The sequence below is a fragment of the Ambystoma mexicanum genome, chromosome 10 (assembly GCF_040938575.1).
Source record: "Ambystoma mexicanum isolate Mex_15411 chromosome 10, UKY_AmexF1_1, whole genome shotgun sequence".
NCBI classification, from domain to species: domain Eukaryota; kingdom Metazoa; phylum Chordata; class Amphibia; order Caudata; family Ambystomatidae; genus Ambystoma; species Ambystoma mexicanum.
The window spans coordinates 1593486732-1593506659 of NC_090932.1; the positions used below are offsets into that span (position 1 = coordinate 1593486732).

Consider the following 19928-nt stretch of genomic DNA (forward strand, 5'->3'; position numbering starts at 1 on the left):
GTGAATGTATTGGAACCCTGTGTGTTCCAACTCACCATAGACAGCCCCTTCTGCCTAAAGAGACTGATTCCCCATGCCCAGTTTAAACAGCACCTGTGTCAGGATCTCTGGAAGCATTGCAAGAGCTTTAGCCTGACTGTTGCCAACGCTGTTTCTCCCTTCCACTTGGTTACACTCCAGTTTATTGCTTTCCCAGAAATCCTCTTGGTTTTAGAGGGTCATTTTGGTGTCTGAGGCGCTGTGGCGGCTGATGGTGAGGGCTTTGTGCATGATACTGTAAGGGCCCTTGTCTCCAGTTCTATTGAAGCTCCCACTATTGTTTCCCAAGCCTCTCTCGATGTCAACCCAACTTCAGCTGTGAGTGGGTTACTTGGGAAGCATAGAGATTCAATGTTCAGAGAGCTCAGAAGATAGAGACTCAGTATTTCCTTGAAATATGAGAGAATGACACTTCTGCATAATGATTTAAGCTTCCTGTTTTTGTCTGAAATGCTAAGCCATAGTTTTGGTATCGCAAATACAGACGTGGCCTCTTTGCTCTTGCTTTCCCATGTTAGGTGTTTTAATTCTTTATGATTAGCTGGCAGACGTGTTTCTTTCTCTTCTAAATCCATTGATTTTCCTTCTCCATTGGATTTTAGATTGAGCAAGGTACATTGCCTTGTCCCAATTCGATTTCCTCAATAGAAAGATTGGAGCGACCGGATGGTTGTATTGCAGTGATGCCAATGGGGCGGGGGAGGTGAGTATTCTTCTTGTTCTTCTCTGATACGAGCGAGTTAACCTCATGTCCTTCTTTTTCACCAAGCTGCATGTTCTTGGTCGCCCTTTCCCACTCTTTACAATCTGTTTGAAGGCCAACACGTATGCTTTTAATCTCAATATCGTTCAAAGGGTCTTCTTGGTGACATTTATTTTTGATTTTCAAAATGGCTTTATCTTTGCTTTCCCCACCTCCTTTGTGCTCTTGTCTTTGTGTTCATCTTCCTCTGAGGATGAGTCTTTCCTAGGCTCTTCTTCCGCTCTTATACTCTTTATTGGTGATTTTAGTAAAGATTTCAGGAAGGTGTTTGTTTCTGAATTTTTATATTTTCCATTTCTTTTTTTCTTGGTTTTCTTTTCTTCCCTCACTTGATGGAGTGAAGCCCTGTTTCTTTCTCTTCTCCTTGTTTCTCTCTTCCTTTCTTTTCTTCTTCCTTTTGAATGTTGCAGGTCCATACCTAGCATGGTTATTTGCCCTTGATCCATGTATTTTAACTGCTGATGTTGCTCCTCCAGTTTGGGTTCCTCTTCCAGTGCTCCATCCACTACATTAGCTAATCGTCTAAATTCCCCAACGGTCGATTCGGATAAGGGGGTATCATCAAAGGGGTGGTTTAACTCCTCTGATATATCTTCCCCCTCTATTCCCCTTTGAGCTTGCCATTCATTTTTCATTTGTGTCAACAACTCATTTAAGAGTATTTTGTTTTCTTCCTCCTCTTTTCTCCTTGAGGTCGATGATATTTGAAAGGCTGATATATCTAATCCTTGTTTGGCGATTTCCAGGCGTATATCCTTCATCCATGGTAAAAGACTAGCATTAATAATGTTATTGCAGCCCACCAATGTTGAGTTCAAACTTGCTGTTTCCGTGGTAAGTTCCAAAAGGATCCCTGCTTGTGCCTGGACTTCAGTTTTGAGAAGTTTGAATACAGAAACCAAGGAATTAAGGAATGCTGGGATTGTGGCTTCATTTGCACATGGCATCCCTTGTTGGACGGGACTGCTCTGTGCTTGGGTTGGGTCTGATCGAAAGCCCAATTCTCTGACTTCTTCCTGTATTTCATCTTCGTCGGTCCCATTGATCTCCCTTTCCCCCGCCTGACATGCTAAGGTGCCTTTTGGCGTTGTCCGTTGTTGGACTCTCTGGTGAATTAATGCCTCCTTAATAATCAACTGGTTCTCCATATTGGCTTCATCCTGTTCAGACAGAATGCACGTCATGTGCGAGAGATCCCCGTCATCCGCATTCTTAGATTTTGTTTTGTGAAAGAGATTGTCAATTTTCTTCTGTATCTTTTTTAGTAGTGACTGTGTACTCCAGCCCTTGCTTCCAAGATTGAATTATTGAGTGGTTTTCCAAGGCTCCTACCCTGGCAGGGGACGGAGTCTATGAAGGACTTATGTTAGAATGGATTTGAGCCTGGATTTGGATTGACTGGCCCTCTTCAGCCCCTTCAATGGGCTCAGCAACACAATCTTCCTGTCTAGTCTGTTGGCCTGTGGCTCTTTGTCCTCTGAGGTCTCCTGTTCAGAGTAGGACCCGTCCCATTCTGGGCACCTGAGATCATCCTTTGTTAATGTGCTACGGAGTTTCATTTTTAATTTGTCCTTCTCTTTTCCTCTTTTTTAGTTTTTTTTCCCCTTTTTAGTTAGTTTTCCGATTTTATTTTGGAATGTGTGTTTCATATTTTTCTTCCTTTTCACTTCTTAGTAGGAGATAGCTTAAATGTTTACTCCTCTGGTGACCCCTGACCACTACCCTTACTTAGTCAGATATTTTTTTTTAAGAACCTTCCTTGAGGCTTTTACCTTGCAGGTAGTCCAACTTCTGGGGGATACACTTATCCACAGGTCTTGCTTGCTCTTGAATTAATGCTATTTAGATGGACAGGTGCAGAAGCTTTCAGTCTTTCATACTTCGAATGATATGACTTTGTGACACTCTAGTCTCCCCGAGATTTAATTGGAGGACTATTGGGATCGAAGGTAGGGGGTATGGATAGGGGGCACTGTACTACGGGATCTGTACAGCTGCAGTTACAGAATCCCTGAGCCCGCCAGTCCCACTCTCCTCACTTTCTATTTTCGTTAGTCGATACTTCCGCTCCTCCATCTCGAAAGCAAGATGGCTTTAATCCATCTGTAAATCTGGTGGTCTAGTGATTATTGACTGGCTTCCGACGTCTGGCTCCTCTCAGAATGTACCGGGACCCTGTCGTGGCAATAAAATGCTTTATGCTGAGCCTCACAGAGCGGCACCGCACGGCCAGCACAAACAGCCAAAACAGCCTCATTCCTCGCCTTTTTCTCCGTGACGGGCTTCTCGCCGCAAGGGCAGGCAGTTCCTGTTTTGACTTGCACTAGTGCAGCGTTAAAGGGGCCGTGTTTGAATAAGCTCCCAACGCTCAATGGATTCAGTTCAGTTCTTGGTCTACTGTCTTCTGCCCTTCCAGCACGGCACGCAGTAGAACGAATGTAGAAGGTGAAATGTAGTAGGCAAATATCAACTGCTGCCTGGCCCAGCACACAGCCAAAAACAGCCTCAGTCCTCACCCTTTTCTCCGCGACGGGCTTCACAATGTAGGTCAGCAAGGTAGAGGTTGAAAAGGGTGGGGGCCACCCCACACCCATGCCGCAAACCCATGTGCGTAGCAATGGGGTCCGTCATGGCTCCCTTCCTAGTCAACCTCACCCTGATAGTTGTGTCCATGTGCAGCAAAGCCAGCAACTGCACCAAAGTTAAGGGGAGCTTCATGTCCAAGAGTTTCTTCCAGAGCCTTGCTCTACTTACTGTATCAAAGGCACTGGACATGTCCATTGATGCCATATAGACAGACCCTACCTTTGCTTTTTTAACAGCTGCTAAGAGGTGTGACATAACAAAGGCATTTTACGGAACTCCCCCTACCAATACAGAACCTCATCTGAAACTGGGAGTACAAACTCTTCGATGTTATATGTCCCTTGAGCTCCCTTAGGAGAAGGGTACTGAGAATTTTACTGGAAGAATCCAGCAAAGTTATCGGTCTATAGTTTTTAGGTTCTCTTCTGTATCCTTGTTTGTAAATTGGGATGAAGATTCTCTCCAGGTTGCCGGGACTGTTAAGCGTATGCATGTGATTGAAAAGGTCTCTCAGAGGGTCAGCCCAGAGCTCTGGATTAGATTTAATTAAATGCTGGCGGTATATTATCAGGACTCTGGGCCCTCGATGGTTTAGCCCTGCCAATAGCCCACAAGATGTCTTCAATCTGCCACTGGAGAGCCCCTTGCATCAAGTCTGCCGTTCTTAAGTAGGTTGAATTCTCCTCATCAGGGGGCCTAGAATACTTGCTGGTAATATAGCCCTTCCACTCCTGAGCAGTAATATTGGACTCCAGAAAATTCTGTATACCTTTGGTGACTCCCCGCATAGTTTTACAGAAGTTAACAGTGCCCTTCTGGATAAGGCTTGTGACCACCGCTTGGTTCTGCTCAATCAACCTTTCCCAGCCAATGCGTCTAAGTGTAATTTTATACTGCCCGTCTATACATCCCTTTTCTGCCCTGAAGGTAGATTTTTCTGGTGCAGTTTTAAGGGAGGTTCTGATAGCTTCCCTCTTTGCCTGTTTCACCAATTTTACTTTTAAGTCAAAGGGAGGATTATGGAGTCTTCCTCCACTGATTTGACCCCCATTGGTGAGAGACTTAATACAATCCAATAGGGTGTGCATATAGTTGTTCGCCGTTTACCTCTGTCCTCCCAACTCCAATTTTAGCTTATAGGAAAGTGATTGCTCATGGCAATCACCCCTTTCTAGCGGATCGCACAGGTGTCCCAGATTTTCAGAGACAAAAAGATGGTCAGTCCATGTCCTCACCTCCTCTCCCCCGGTCCACGTGAAAAAGCCCCTCACTACCTGATCCGCTGGTAGCCATACCCGAAGATCCCATTGCTCTTGGTAATGATTCCATGCCACCCCCTGGTGTACCGAGAGGGTAGGGAACCTCACAGAATTGACCAATCACTCTGTGCAATATGGTGATACACAGGCAGCGTTCAAATCCCCTCCCCCCCGCAACCATGAATTCCTTATCTGCCCTCCCAGACCAATCCATAGGCAAGAGATCTAACACCTGCTGGGAGGTCTGCCATTTTGGTATTTGAGTGGTTAAAGTAGATGTTAACAATTAGCAAGTTAGCTTTTATACTCTGCAAAAAGAGATTCACAAGCCATAAAGTCCTTGCAAATTCTTTAACATTCTGCTAGACCTGCAGGTCTAGAAATTCAGTTTACCTGCTCGACCTAAGAGAAATGCACTCGACCCTTGGCAACAGATGACAAAAAATGTTAATGCGCTTTCTGTAAAATGGTGCAAGTCACCAAAAATCAACTTTATGTTTGGCACACTGCTGCCACCCAGATGCCAGCCATGCACAGTGAAACATTTGACATTTATTGCAAACAAAGTAAATATTAAATACAAGTTTAAAGTTTCAAACGTCCCCTGCAAATGGTACTCGCCCTTCATAAAATCTACTCGACTATGCAAGCGGGCAAGTAACCTTTGCGTGCCGTGGAGGAGTGTGTGTAAAAGGTTAGCTCCATGAATTGACACAGATAGATACAATAAAAAGGCTGCCATCTCTCATGTTTGTGCTGTTATACAAGGCAATCATAATCATAAAGCAAAGTGAGCTCTGGAGTCTCAATACGGCAGATGGTATGGCAGCAGATCTGAAGGTTCACAGACCAGGTGGAACTATTGATCGCTACTTTGCGTACAAATGTAGTTAGTTTTGCTTATTCATTGTGTAAGTGGAAAGAAAGTAAGAGACTAAGAGGGGATGGTGTATCAGGCAGAGAACTGGATAAACTAGGTGGGAAATTGTAGTTTGTGATTATCTCAATTTCAGGGTAGCTGCTATAAAGCAACAGGGTTATAAGATCTAATGTACAGGAGTATGGGTTCAGCTCATGGGCTGAGCACCAGTTACAGATGTATGCAATCAGTAACGTCACAGAGCTATATTTGCATAAAATGTATTTGGTTGTGTAATCATGTGCATTTTCAAATGTTTTCACATGTCTATATGAAGCATCTTCCCAATAAAATGAAATCTAGTTGGCACTGAAATTTAGATATACTAACCTGAACTTTACTGTAAAGCCTCGAGACACTGCAGTGTTTGACAATAGCAATACTGCAATTATGCATTATGTAAGGAATGGAATTGCATGACTGTCTTTTAAAAAATGTAAAGTGAACATATACTGGTCTTTGCCAGACAGGTTATAGTTGGCGTAATGATAGGGTCAATCCTATTACTTCTGGCTTGTAATTATTTGAAGAAAATACATTCTTGACTAGCACTCCCACACATGCCTTTGGCGCTTATGAGTGGAGGAGAGGATTACTGCAGTGAATAGAGGAAAAAAGGGTGGAGAGAGGCCCGAGGGCAAGAGAGGAATGCAGGGTGAGCTGTGCTTTCATTGAATAGGGCAACTTAAATAGCTATTTTTGCTACACAGGTGTCAATTTATTTACCAAACCTACAGAATTGCATAGAAAATTGCAATATGACACTGCCTATTTTATGCCTTGCTGTGACGCATCACTTTAGAATACCTTTTCATTATCTCTAATGGGGCAGCTGGCACCATTTCACGGTGGGCCGCTATGTTGAAGTTCCATCTATTTATGGAATATCTAAAAAATGCTGAGTGTGTAACCTCTGGATGTGTACCAAAGGTCATCTCACCTAGGATTTAAGTTAAAAGACGTTATAACGACATCTCCCAGATATCTGATGCAGTTTTGTAAGTTGACAAAAAAGGAAAATGAGCTGCTAGTTGGTATCTGACACCGTCTGTGAGCTGGCAGAAGACACGAGTGCCATCTCCGAGTCATCTCAGGCTGCCTGTTAGCAGAGGTGAGTGTGAGATAGTGTCATGCTAGATTACATTTAAGGGAGCCGCGCGTGACTCCAAAGTGCGGTGACACATGCTATAACATAAATGGCATTTGCGAGAACACAATGTTGCGGTATGCCAAATTACATAGTACAGATATGTAATTGCTGGTTATCATTTTGGTAGCGAAAAATGTGCCTGGGGTTGCTGTTGGTACTCTTGTTCAAAGGAGGTTTGCCTGGCATGTCGGTTCTGGACTGCCCTTGAGGGCGGGACAAAGTCTGATAGGCAAATGGATATTCCTCCTTTGTGAAAAGTACAGTGAGCAAAAAGCGATGGCTACGGACTCTCAAAGTCGGGAAAAAACGGTTATCATGCCATGTTCTTTCTAGAGACAGGCGCCTGCTACCTTTTTTGTATTCCTCAACATTATCTGCCTATCAGTACCTACTGTTGCACTATACACAATGCAACACAGAGTACAGATGGACATCTTGAGACTAATTGTTTTGTTATCCCTCCGATCATCTCGCCTGTCCCAGTTATCATGCCATGTTCTTTCTAGAGGGGGGCGCCTGCTACCTTTTTTGTATTGTTCAGGAATTTTATGCACTCAGGAAGACTTAATTAAATAACTATTAGAGCGTTCCTTACCCAAACTATTTCTGGCACGTTCAATAGCATCCGGCACAGATGGACATCTTGAGACTAATTGTTTTGTTATCCCTCCGATCATCTCGCCTGTCCCAGTTATCATGCCATGTTCTTTCTAGAGGGGGGCGCCTGCTACCTTTTTTGTATTGTTCAGGAATTTTATGCACTCAGGAAGACTTAATTAAATAACTATTAGAGCGTTCCTTACCCAAACTATTTCTGGCACGTTCAATAGCATCCGGCACCTGCATACTAAGGCAGTTCAGGTACAGAGAGCGGAAGTGGAAGCACATACCTAGCACAGACCGGCTTCACTCACGCGCCGGTGCTCACGTGCCTGGTTGCGGCGTTAATAAGGCAGAGAACTACAGAAGCTGATAGGGAATTAGGTTCTAACCAAAAACGCGATCAACATAAATTTTGAGTGAAAATAACAGTAATAACTCATGCACACAGCTAAAAACACTTTAAAATAAGGTGTAAAGGATGAAGCACCAATGAATCTAAAAGTTAATCTAGCAGCAGTAAAACAAAAGCTTTCCTTGAACGTGAGTTGGCAACTATCTCTTTTTTCTGAGCCTGGGCCTGCTGTCCCAGCTGCAACATAGCACTATGCCTCGATTTCAAAATGGCAGATATTTTCTAAGATGGCGTTTCACTCCAAGCGCAAGCAATACCTAAACAGATACTATCTACCCGTAAGGCAGTGTCCATCGACACACCCCTAACCTATATCACCTTGCCAGATCTGAGGAACTTTGATGCTTGAAGGACCATGGGTACAGTAGACGTCACACTAGGGATAGTATTACTGGCACACCCTGTTAACGTCCCTCGAGTTTTGAAAACAACTGTAATACTCTGCAGCTTCCACTAAATGTCAGCATATGCATAGCATGTGAATCTAAGCAGATACAAGCATCAGAAATACGATTACGGGGAGTAATGTATCCCATATATAGTCATCCGAGGAAAGGTCGACATTGCGACAGCCTAAAATGGAAAAGTGGGATCTACATAGCACAAATGAAAATAATTCCAAATACGGTTGTTTCTCCCTGCTGCAATACGGCTTAGTATTACAGAGCAAAAGTCCTTCCAGCTCTGTTAGAAGACACTGATATTTTCCTTCCCATTAAGGAGGCAGATTGGCAGACTTTGGAAGGTGTAATATAGCTCAAAGTTTGGCCTTGCCTAACTGCATGCCAGCCTCGATTGTTTGTTGGGAATTTGGCTTACTTTCTATGGCAGCCCAGATTAAATGGAAAATACTGGGTTTTTATAGAAAAAGCTTGATGTCTTCCCCTCCCCCCAAACAAATCACTGTTTGTTAAGCTAAATGGCTTGATGAGTGGTAATCACTTTTCTAATTGGATAAAATATTGTGATCCTGTTAAGAGCGTTTAAATCTGCCCAAGGGGACCGTGATCTAAAAGACCCCATAAAGTCAAAAAGGCTATGTGGGAGCATGGCTGGATTAAGACTAGAGACGTTCATTTGAGGAATACGTTGTTCTACAACATCTTGCGCCATGAAAAACCTTTTTACATGACAAAGCCTTATATTACAAAATTCCCATGCCCTAAAAGGAGGAGTAGCTGTTTCAGACTCCGTTTAACCTGCGTCCTACAAGGTAAGTAGTGGGAGCGCGTAAGGGTATTGAAAGGGAAAAAAGAATATGCGGGTACTGCAAGAGTATGGGAATAATTGGGAGCCTGGAGCATCTTTTAACTGAATCCCAAAAAACAGGTTTTATTATGCACAAGTACTATCCTTAAAATCAGATGATATGATCAATCACAGTTCTGGGATGAGATTTTAGCCGGAATCTAATAGCATTGATTTTGGCAGAACTAAGGTGCATGAAATACTAATGAATACACCTCTGTATAGGAGCGATATAAATATCATATCATGGATTAGATTTTAATAATTCATGGGAAATTCAATGACTAATGAATTGTGTTAATATGTAAAGCTTATGGCTTTTTCATATGAATAAGTTTGTGAATTGTACCATGTATAGAGAAGATTAGTTCAATTCTTATTGAGTGATATGATAGGATAGGGCATTTATAACGTGTCTATACACAAGTGTTTCAAGGCGTGACGAGGCAAGGGATGGGGAACAGAGGGAGGACGGAGACAACGATCTTAGGCCAGGTGACATTGAGATTGCGCAAGTGCAGGGGATGGGGGAAGGGAAAAGTGCCAGGGGAAAGGGGAAGGGGGTTGCTGGAAGTTCTGTACATGGGATTAAAACAATAACGAGAAGTGTGGCCAGCAGGTGGCAAGTGCAAGGGTAAGTGCAGACAGCGGGTGTCCGAAGGTGCAGGCGGACTGTAGGGTTACAATTACAGACCCAAGTGGGTTATCGGGAGGCAGTGCAGGTGTGCAACTGGGCGGACAGGGACCTGGGCCTGAAATCAGAGGGTAGCCAGGTGACCGGTGCAGTATCAGACAGGAAATGTGTAGGGTGTCTATTTTTATTCTGTAATTGATATGCGTACGGTTTTATTGTAATTGAACCCATGTTTAAAAACGTTCTTGGGGGGGGGCGTGGCTTGGAGCGCCATCGATGTGGTCGGTCCTCTGAGGCCGCCCGTGGGATGCCCGCCGCCGCCGAATTCCGGCGGTTTTAAGCGGGGTTCCGCGTCGCCAATGCCATCTAAAGCGACCGGAACCGACATGGCACAACCTGGCAGTATCCCGCCGTCCTAGGCCTCGCTGCTACTCTCTTAATCAAGACCGGCTGACACGAGCAGCATGTCGAGGCAGACGAAGGTGAGCAAGGGCACAGATATCTTCGCCATGTTTACGGCTCCAGAGAAACCCAAGAAAGAGGATCCTCCTAAACTGACCCCACAGAAGCCACAAGAGGATAGGGGTGCTCTCGCCACCAAAGGAGACCCGATAGCCTTCATGGCGGACATCAAATCAGAGTTCCGCGCCTGCCTCTCGGAACTCACCGCTAAAGTTGACCAAACGGATCAGAGGGTCACAGAACTCGAACAGAGGCTCGGAGAGATCGAGGACCATTCCCAGGATCACGCTACCACACTGGGGGGAAGTGCAAAAATCTATCGATTCCCTGCATCACAAATACGAGATCCTGGAGTTCAAACATGAAGACCTTGAAAATAGGGCATGTCGCAATAACCTCCGCATTCGGGGCATCCCGTCCTCTATCCCCGACAACAAACTAGCGGAATACGTGGGAAGCTTCTTCGAGGCCTTACTCCCGGATCTGGACAAATACCAACTCCTGCTGGACCGGACCCACAGACTCCGCCCGCGCCGTGGGACAGATTCGGACCCCCCCCAGATGTTATCACCAGGGTCCATTTCTTTACGACGAAAGAGGCAATATCAGCGATCAGTCGCCAAGGAGATGAGATCACTTTTCATAGCACTCCCCTTCAAATATACCAGGACTTCTCACCACTCACTCTCCAGAAAAGAAGAGCACTTCGGCCTCTGACATTGTTCCTCCAGGAGCAACAGATCCGTTACAGATGGCTGTTTCCGACAGCTCTCCAGTTTACATATAATGGCACCCTACGCCGAATCAGCCACTTGGAAGACGCTGAGAAAATCTTACACCCAACCTCACCCCGAGATCCTTCCACGCCAATCCCTGAGGGGACCGAAGGCTCTGGACCGCTTCCCTCTCCAAAGCCCAAACGCACGCCATGGTCGTCGACCCAGCGGAACAACAGAAAGAGATGAACGGGGACGCTTCCACAATCTCAGGCTCCGTCAGCAAGTAAGCCTGGACACGGATGCCCCTGCTTGAAGTAGGACCCGCCACCTAGATTTCGAGCTCACCAACCTTGAACACGGCGGCGGCGGGCCACACCCATGGTTCATACCCACTCCAAGGATACTTTCCATCCCTTGTTCCTTGGAAACCCACAGTACACGATACGTGATGGGACAGTTGGCCCTGTTGGCCTTAGGTACGACCGTACTGACAATGTCGGTCTACCTCCCTGTTAAAGTTGCGGCCCCCCGTTGGGGCTCCGCGTTAAAACCTCAAGTGCAGGATGATATCAAGAGTTTCCCTAACAGACATGGCAGTTGAGCCACCACCCCATGACCCACCCCTAACCCAAGGAACGGGGAGTGAGTCTTCAGAGGACCTTCAGTCGCTTCGGATCCTTTCCCTGAATGTTAATGGCCTGAACTCCCCCAACAAGCGAAAGGCAATTCTACTGAAACTTCGTGACGAAGACGCAGCGATAGCTATGCTTCAAGAGACCCACCTGCTGCCGGCAGATGTATCCCGCCTTCGATCCCGGTTATTCCCGCTCCAATTCTTCGCCTCTGGCACAAATAAAAAAGGAGGTACGGCGATTCTCTTCAGGAAAGATCTGAACCCACAGATTCTGGAAACGAAAATATGCCCAGAAGGCCGATTTACAGCGATTAAATGCCTCCTAATGGGAGACCTATATACCCTCATTTCAGTATACGCTCCCAACACTGGACAGTCACACTTCTATGACTCCTTGGGCACATCTCTCGCTAGCTTTGTGGAGGGCCAAACAATTGTCGGCGGGGATTTCAACAGGGTTCCCGACCCCACCAAAGACCGATCACACCCCCCGACTCCAAGCGACTTCGCCCAAGCACTCAGCCTCCTTCGATTCTTCAGGACGCTGGAGATAATAGACTCATGGTGGGTGTTCCACCCTGACGAAAAAGATTTCTCCTTTTACTCTTTTGTCCATCGCACCTTCTCAAGGATCGACCTGTTCCTGATCTCCCCGCATACGTTCCCCTCAGTCAAAGAGGTCACCATCGGCACAAGAGCGATATCCGACCATGCCCCAGTGCTCCTGGAACTCCGGGTTCATAACCCTAACCCCAACATCCCGCGTAAATGGATGCTGTACGACCCGATCCTCAACGACATGGCCACCAGAGACAAGATCGCAACAGGAATAAGAAACTTCTTTAACGAAAACCCAGCCTCAGACACCTCATTAGCGAACAACTGGGACGCCATGAAGGCAGTAATCAGGGGCTCCCTAATAGCCCAAGGTGCGGCCTACCATCGAGACAGACGTCAGACCCGGACGGCCCTAGAGAACGAACTAAGAGAGGCCGAGGCACTCCATAAGGAGAAAGGCTGGTCCCCCAAAACACAACGGATCATCCGTACGGCACGGAAAAAACTGGAAGCCCACTATGCGGAACAAACCGCCCAGCTAATGGCGAAGGCCAAACAGTCATACTACGCAAAGGGCAACAAGGCGAACAAGTTTCTGGTGGCCAAACTAGCCAAGCAGAGACGCATCAACGCAATCACGGGCCTGCGTGATGCCAACGGGGCCACACTATACTCAGAGCCCGAGAAGCAACGCCTCGCAATAGATTACTTGGCCCAAATCATGAAAGCAACCCCACGAAACTTATCACAACAGCAGGAATACCTGCAGCATGCAGCAGTGCCCCGGCTCTCCGACGCAACGAGAGACGAACTGGAGGAGCCCATCACAGGGGAGGAAATTGAGGAGGCCATCAAATCACTTAAAACACGGGCCCACGGCCCAGATGGCTTCTCAACCTGGTTCTATAAACTATTCAGAGCACAACTGACCCCCCACCTGGCTACCCTATTCAACTCCTTCAGGGAAACGGGTGCGGTGACCCCATCGATGCAGGAATCAACCACCATCCTCCTGCCCAAACCTGGAAAAGACCCAAGAAGCATAACATCCTACAGACCAATCGCACTCCTAAATATCGATGCGAACATATACTCAAAAATTCTACCAACCCGCTTGAATCGCATCTTGCCAAAGATCATCCACCCCGACCAGGCAGGTTTTATCCTTCACCGGACAGCAGGTGACAACATCCGGAGAACCCTGAACCTGGTGGACCTCGCCTCCCGGAACTCCCAAAAACTAGTCTTAGTGGCTCTCGATGCAGCCAAGGCGTTTGATAGGGTGGATTGGACGTTTATGAGACACACCCTAGGGGCCTTCGGCTTCGGATCAGCTTTCCAAACGATGGTTCTAGCCAACTATGATAGCCCTAAAACAAAACTGAGGATCAACGGCCACAACTTGGCCCCAATCCCCTTATCATGCGGAACCCGGCAAGGCTGTCCACTGTCGCCCTTGCTCTTTGCACTCACCATGGAGCCCTTCGGACAAAAAATTAGGCGGAATGACCAAATCAAGGGCATACAAAGTGGCCCCACGCACCATAAACTCGCCCTATACGCGGATGACATTTTGCTCACGATCTCGGAGGCCCACTCATCCCTCAAACACACGATACACGAAATCGCCAGCTACGGCGAAGTCTCAGGCCTCACCATAAACTTCGATAAATCATCCGCCTTGGGTATTGGCCTCACCCCAGCACAACGAGAACCATTGACTAGGATGTTCCCAATAACATGGGAAAAGAGCGCCATCCCCTTTCTAGGGGTCTACATCCCGGCTGACCCAAGGGATACGTACAAAGCCAATTTTCTCCGACTCTTTAAAGAACTGGAAGGCGACTTGAAGCGCTGGGAGACCCAAGAGATCTCCCTGCTCGGGCGCATCACTGCATGCAAGATGAACCTCCTTCCGAGATTCCTATACACATGCGCCTCACTACCAGTGGCAATCCCCACGCCAATTCTCCGAGGGATCTAGAGGAAAATGCTGAACTTTATCTGGAGAGGTAAGAAAGCGAGAATCCCTCTCAGAACTATGCTGGGGAGCTCCAAATTGGGAGGGCTAGGGGTCCCAGACCTACAGGCCTACAGAGTGGCAGCCCAACTGGCCCAGGTCCAGGCTTGGCAAAATACGACAAACCGCCCCAGATGGGTGGAGCTGAAACAATCACGGGCACCCCTACCCCTGCGATTTCTACCACACATCCCGCCCCCCCTCAGGACCCATTGGGGAGAGCTCCTGCTATCAACTAAACACACCCTTAGCACCTGGGACTGGGCGCTAAAACGAAAGGGAGTGCCAAGAGGACTGAGCCCACGTTCCCCGGTCTTTCATAATCCAACGTTCACACCGGGTACGAATCCTCGCAACTTTCGTAACTGGATCAAAGGTGGGCTGGAGACCATAGACCAGCTGTATACGGGGGAGAGACCTCTCACATTCGCCCAATGCAAGGAGAAGTTCCAACTCCAGGAACGGGATAGATTCACATATATTCAACTATGCCACTGGTGCTCGCATCCCCAAACCTTGCAAGCAGCAACACGCCCTCCTACTGCCTTAGAACTCACCCTGGGAGACCTTCCAACCCGCGGCAGAGTATCCACCCTGTACAGACGCTTTCTAAGGGACTTCCTGACCACAAGAACCCGCTGCATGGCCCAATGGGAAGCGGACCTGGGTCACCCGATAGAGGATCAAACCTGGGTTGACATATGGACCAGAACACATACCTCGTCCACCTGCATCACCAATAGGGAATGTGCGTATAAGATCACGCTGCGGTGGTACTATCCGCCCCTCAGACTTCACCATATGAACCCCCAGGTGGACCACTCTTGCTGGAGAGGATGCGGCCACCCAGGCTCCTTCTTCCACATGTGGTGGGACTGCCCGAAGATCCAACCATTGTGGAAAGCTTGCCTAGGGTCCATCTCACAAATTACCGGAACAACGATTCCCTTGGAACCAGAACCGGTTTTGCTGGGTGCTCCAATTCCCGGGACCTATCCGCACTCCGGACCCAGAACGAAACTATTAACTCACTGCCTACTAGCAGGGAAAACGGTGGTGGCCCGAACCTGGAAAACCCCGGAAGGCCCTCACATAGCCCAATGGTGGACCAAACTTTGGGACATTCTGATAGCGGAGAAGGTGACGGCAGCACAAGCTGGAACTCTTCATCGTTTCCAGAATATCTGGGCCCCAGTGCTGGAATTCGACCAGCGCTTCCCCGCCCTGACCTACAAACCCACCAGGGCCCGCTGGATCTTAAAAAATCAGGAGATCCCGGAGAAAGACACATAGTCACTGAGGCCCAATTCGGACTGCCCGGGAGGGAGGAGCCCGCCTACAGGGCTTATGGGACAGATGGACCAGGGGGAGGAGGGAGGGAGAAGTCGCAGGGGGGGATAAAGGACTGGGGTTCAACATGCCTAAATAACCACTGCTTATAATGTCTGTACTTATCATCCTGCCTTGATTTAAAATAAACAAAGTTAAAAAAAAAACGTTCTTGGGAAGACAACCCCCAAACACTGTTTAGAGTGGTAATGCGAAGCCACTTGGACAAAGATGTGCAGGTCCACATTTGGTTACCAGTCCAACCCTGGTTGGACATAACCAGAGCCGGCCCGGGGCATCGGCCTTCTATGCGGTGGCACAGGGCCCCGAAGCAGGGGTAGGGCCGCCTAAAGGCATCTGAATCGTGGAGTATGAGTAGAACGAATGCGCATCCTGTAATCGCATTCATCTTCACCTTTCGGCAAGCTCTGATTCGACAACCAAAGTGTACAGTTTCTTTCACAGGTGAATGAATCACGGGCTCCGTGTTGGGAAATCTCCTAACACAGCACAGACCCCTGGGGTCACACCTCTGAGTGCATCAGAGCCCCCTGCTATCGCATCTCCCTCCATTCAGGAAGAAACAATGCATGGACAGGAAACCATATTCCCTGTTGCTCACACCCGCCCATCCTCCTTTCATACAGTGACGCGCCAACCAATAGTCCCTGCAGTCACAGGCAGTGCATGGTCAATCAATTCAGAAGGTAAGCCCACTGTAAAACTAGATCATCAGTACTCCATTCACAGCAAAGGCAGAATGCCCGCAAAATGATGTGTGCATTCGGTTTTGGTCATTGCATGGCATCGTTTTAAATTAAAATCTTGGCGTTTTTACAACGTGTATGCATCGTGTGTCCCTTCCAATGACGTCACTACATGTGAACATTTGAGGGGTCCCACACTTACTTTTCGCCCGCAGCCCCGCAAGTCCTAGGCCCGGCCCTGGGCATAACGGTAGCACCCAAATTGATCATTTTCAATTGACCGTATGGTAAATCTGGCCGAATTCGGCCAGTACCAGTCGATCGTTTCGAAACGATCAATTGAACAAAGGGAGTAGAGGTTGTGGGGGTGCACCCCGCTCCCCATGTTTGGTAGTGATTGCCTTTGGGGATAGCAGGGATGTCCCCTGCTTCCAGAGGTTTGGAGGTGTGGTAGTGATTGCCTTTGGGGATAGCAGGGGTGTCTCCTGCTTCCGGAGGTTTGGAGGTGGGGTACGGGAAGAAAAAAAAATGCAGACCCGCCACCGTCGGATCCCACCCAGGTAGGAGGGACGGATCCGACACCGCAGGGTTAGAAGATGAGCGGACGCTGGAAATGTAAGTAAGGGTGTGGGTGGGGGAGTCAATGGGGGGGTTCGTTTGGGCAGATTTGGCTGCGACAAAATTGGCTTCGCAGCCGCAAACAATTGTGCCACGGCCAAACCATATACACCCGACATAACATGTGCAGTGCAGGAGACCTCTGCCCTGGAGCAACGATACAGGGCGTGAGACGATATCTGCAGTGCGGGGTTATCCAGAGGCGTAGCTAGGATTGTAAAACAGGTGGGGTCTGAAGCGAATGTAGTTGGGCCCATCATATTGACATTAACATCTGTAAATACCCATACAGCGCTGCTGAGTGGGCATTTACAGATTTTGGGTGGGCCTTGCCCGCTCAGGCCCTACCCTGTCTACGCCTCTGGGGTTATCTACCGTGAGCCCTGCATCAGTGTGCACTATAGAAGACGCCCACACGGGTGGCACTCATCAGTGTGAGATGGCATGTGCAGTCTAGGCAGGACAGCTACACTTGAGCCCCTCGGTGAGCTAGGTGGGCATCATCAGCGTCAGTGACATCCACCCTGGAGGCCGTCACCCGGGTGTGACATAACATCTGTATTACGGAGGACATCAACCTCGGATCCACACATCAGTGGAAGAGGACGTGTGGGTACAGCCAGGGCCCCGCCCTCAGAGTGCGATACGACCTCTGCAGCATGAGGGAGATCCACCCTGGAGCCCTTCACCAGGGTATGAGAGAGAAGAGATCTGCACTGCAGGGGGCATCCGCATGGGTTGCATGAGATGACAGGTGCGGGACAGGAGACACCCCCCTTGGAGCCACTTCCTCAGAAAGCGAGATGGCATCTATGGCGCAGGGCCCATCGCACGCCCTGCGAGGGGAGCCCTTTGAACGTGTGTCTGTCCGTGTGTGGATGTCACCACTCCGTCTTATTCATGAGGGGCGAGCCCCCCCTCCCCGCGGCCCACCCACAGGTGACCAGTCTCCCGTCGCCCCCAAATGGGCCAATGGGGTGGCCTGCTGCATGAGCTCCGAGATCTGATTGGCTGCGCGTGCTCTGCTGTGTATCATACCATACAATCACATCTTTCCCTGACGGAGCGAGGCTCCCGAGTCAGAGGGGGCGTTCCCGCGGACTAGCACGCCCCCCCCCCGCCCCGCCCGGACTGACAGCCACACTCCCAGGCAATCCTGCTGGACAGCACCCCAACATCGCCCACACAGGCTGTCACCACGACTCCCCCACCGCCCCTGAACCTTCCCCTCGTGGGACTACACAAGAACACCCGCACCCCAAATCTTGCCCCCCCCACTGCTTTCCCCATAGACTGGAGCCCCTCTTAATGGCTCGCCAGATTGGCACCAGCCTGCCTAGATGCCCTCCTCAGACGGGCATCAACTTAAAGCCACGCAGACTGGCATCCACGTCCCCGGAATACCACCACCTCCCCCCTCAACCCCGCCGACAGCCCACCCACTGCCAGTCGCCCCCCCCACCGTCCCTCACCTTGACTGCCCCCGTTTTCTTCTCATGCTGCCACCCAAGGCCGCCCTGCCCCCCCTCCTTCCCTGTATTTGCACAGTGGCACTCCCAATAATTTTACAGTTCAAGGCTGCCACTAATTCTACACTGCGAGCCGTGCCTCCAGACACGCTTCCCCGGATTGGCACCCACCCACTTTCACATGCAGGGGTGGGTCAAGCATGGCACTGCCGCCAGTTTCCCACCCACTCCAGCAGAATGCCACCTCCCCGGCAAGCGCACTCCCAGAAACTGGCAGCTCGCTTCAACAGACTGGCACCCTCAAAGACGGAGTCTGGCACCCACTCCCAGACTGCCCATCCCCCACCCCCCACAAAGACACCGCCCATACAGCTGTGAACAAACATCTACTCTACTATCCCTGGACTGACTGACACTACCCCGCCCACTCCTGCAAGACTGACAATGCCCCGTGTTGACATCTGTCTAGGCACTTATTCATTAACACATACGTGCATCCATTTTACTATGCACTCGTGCATTTTTTATGCAGTTCACTGCAGGACCAGGTACCATTAATCCAGGAATTCCCCCTCCCCCCCCCACCTCCACCGGAGAACTCTCATACACGGAAGTTTCACATCTGGGTCTATTTATAGGAGAGCCAGGGCGTGGAATTGTAAGAGTGCAACACACCCCGCAGGACAGCCAATCAGAAACAGGAGCGACACGGGGCACCCGGGTTAAGGGGAGCTGCCAGGTGGCAATATCCTGCCAACACACCTTTTGCGGTCATGCCGGGTGGCTTCCTGGTACAGCCGCTCGGTGAGTTAACGCGCGTGCTGTGCCACCTGACTTTCCTTGATGGGATGGCAAGGAGTACAATAGTTTAGCGGGTTACTGGACTGGGATCCCGATACCAGTAAAATAGCTCGGCTGGTTACTGTACGTACTGCAGAAATCTGTGTGCAAGCCACACGTTTAATAAGGATAATGCAAATGAAAGGGTTAACGACTCCGAGTCGGCTCTACCGGCCTCTCCGGAGAACTGGGTCGTCAGGAATCTTCAATCGTGCATACTAAGCAGGGCAGAGGTACAAATATACAAGCGCAGCTGGTTAGGGAGTCGTTAATTTTACAGAGGAGGGATGTCACAGGGGGATGAAGTGATTTGACCAGGATCACACAGTCAAGCCAGACCCAAGGGAGGGTTGAGATCAAAGGTCGCCAAATACAGGGCGAACAGCATCTTTATGACAATGGCTGCTACCCGACAAACTGGGGATTGCGCAGGCACCCCGTAAAGAGCGGTCTGTACCCAAAGAGGGGACGAGGCTAGGAACAAAAGAGATAGGTGTGTCCTAGTGAACCAGCAACACGCTGAATGAAGGCTGTGCTGCTTGCAGGCAACCAGGGGGCGTTGCAGACAATCAAGCACAAGGTCTATGCACATGAACCAGACGTGGTGCAGGCAACTAAGGGACAGCTGCATGCAACCAAACGGGGCGGCGGTGGGGACACCCAGGAGGGTGCATGCAAGCGTGGGCACGCTTGCAGGTAAACAGGTTGTTGCACGCAAACAAGGCAAATGGGCGTGGACATTGGTGCAGGAATCCCTGGGGAGCTGTGCGCAAGTAAAGGCGATGGAGCCGACAACCAAGTGAAAGGTGGGTGCAAGTAAACAGGGAAGCTGACTGCAAGTTCAGAGTGGATGGTGCAGGCAACCCTGTGGAGCTGACTGCAAGTAAACCGTGGATGGTGCAGGCAACCCTGTGGAGCTGACTGCAAGTACACAGTGGGTGGTGCAGGCAACCCTGTGG

At 49.1% G+C, this 19928-nt stretch overlaps 1 protein-coding gene across 1 annotated transcript in view; it reads right to left on the reverse strand.

Annotated features, from left to right (window-relative positions):
* SLC25A1 (solute carrier family 25 member 1) overlaps window positions 1–19928 on the reverse strand; it is a 155067-nt gene that overhangs the window by 134040 nt on the left and 1099 nt on the right. The window lies entirely within an intron of this gene.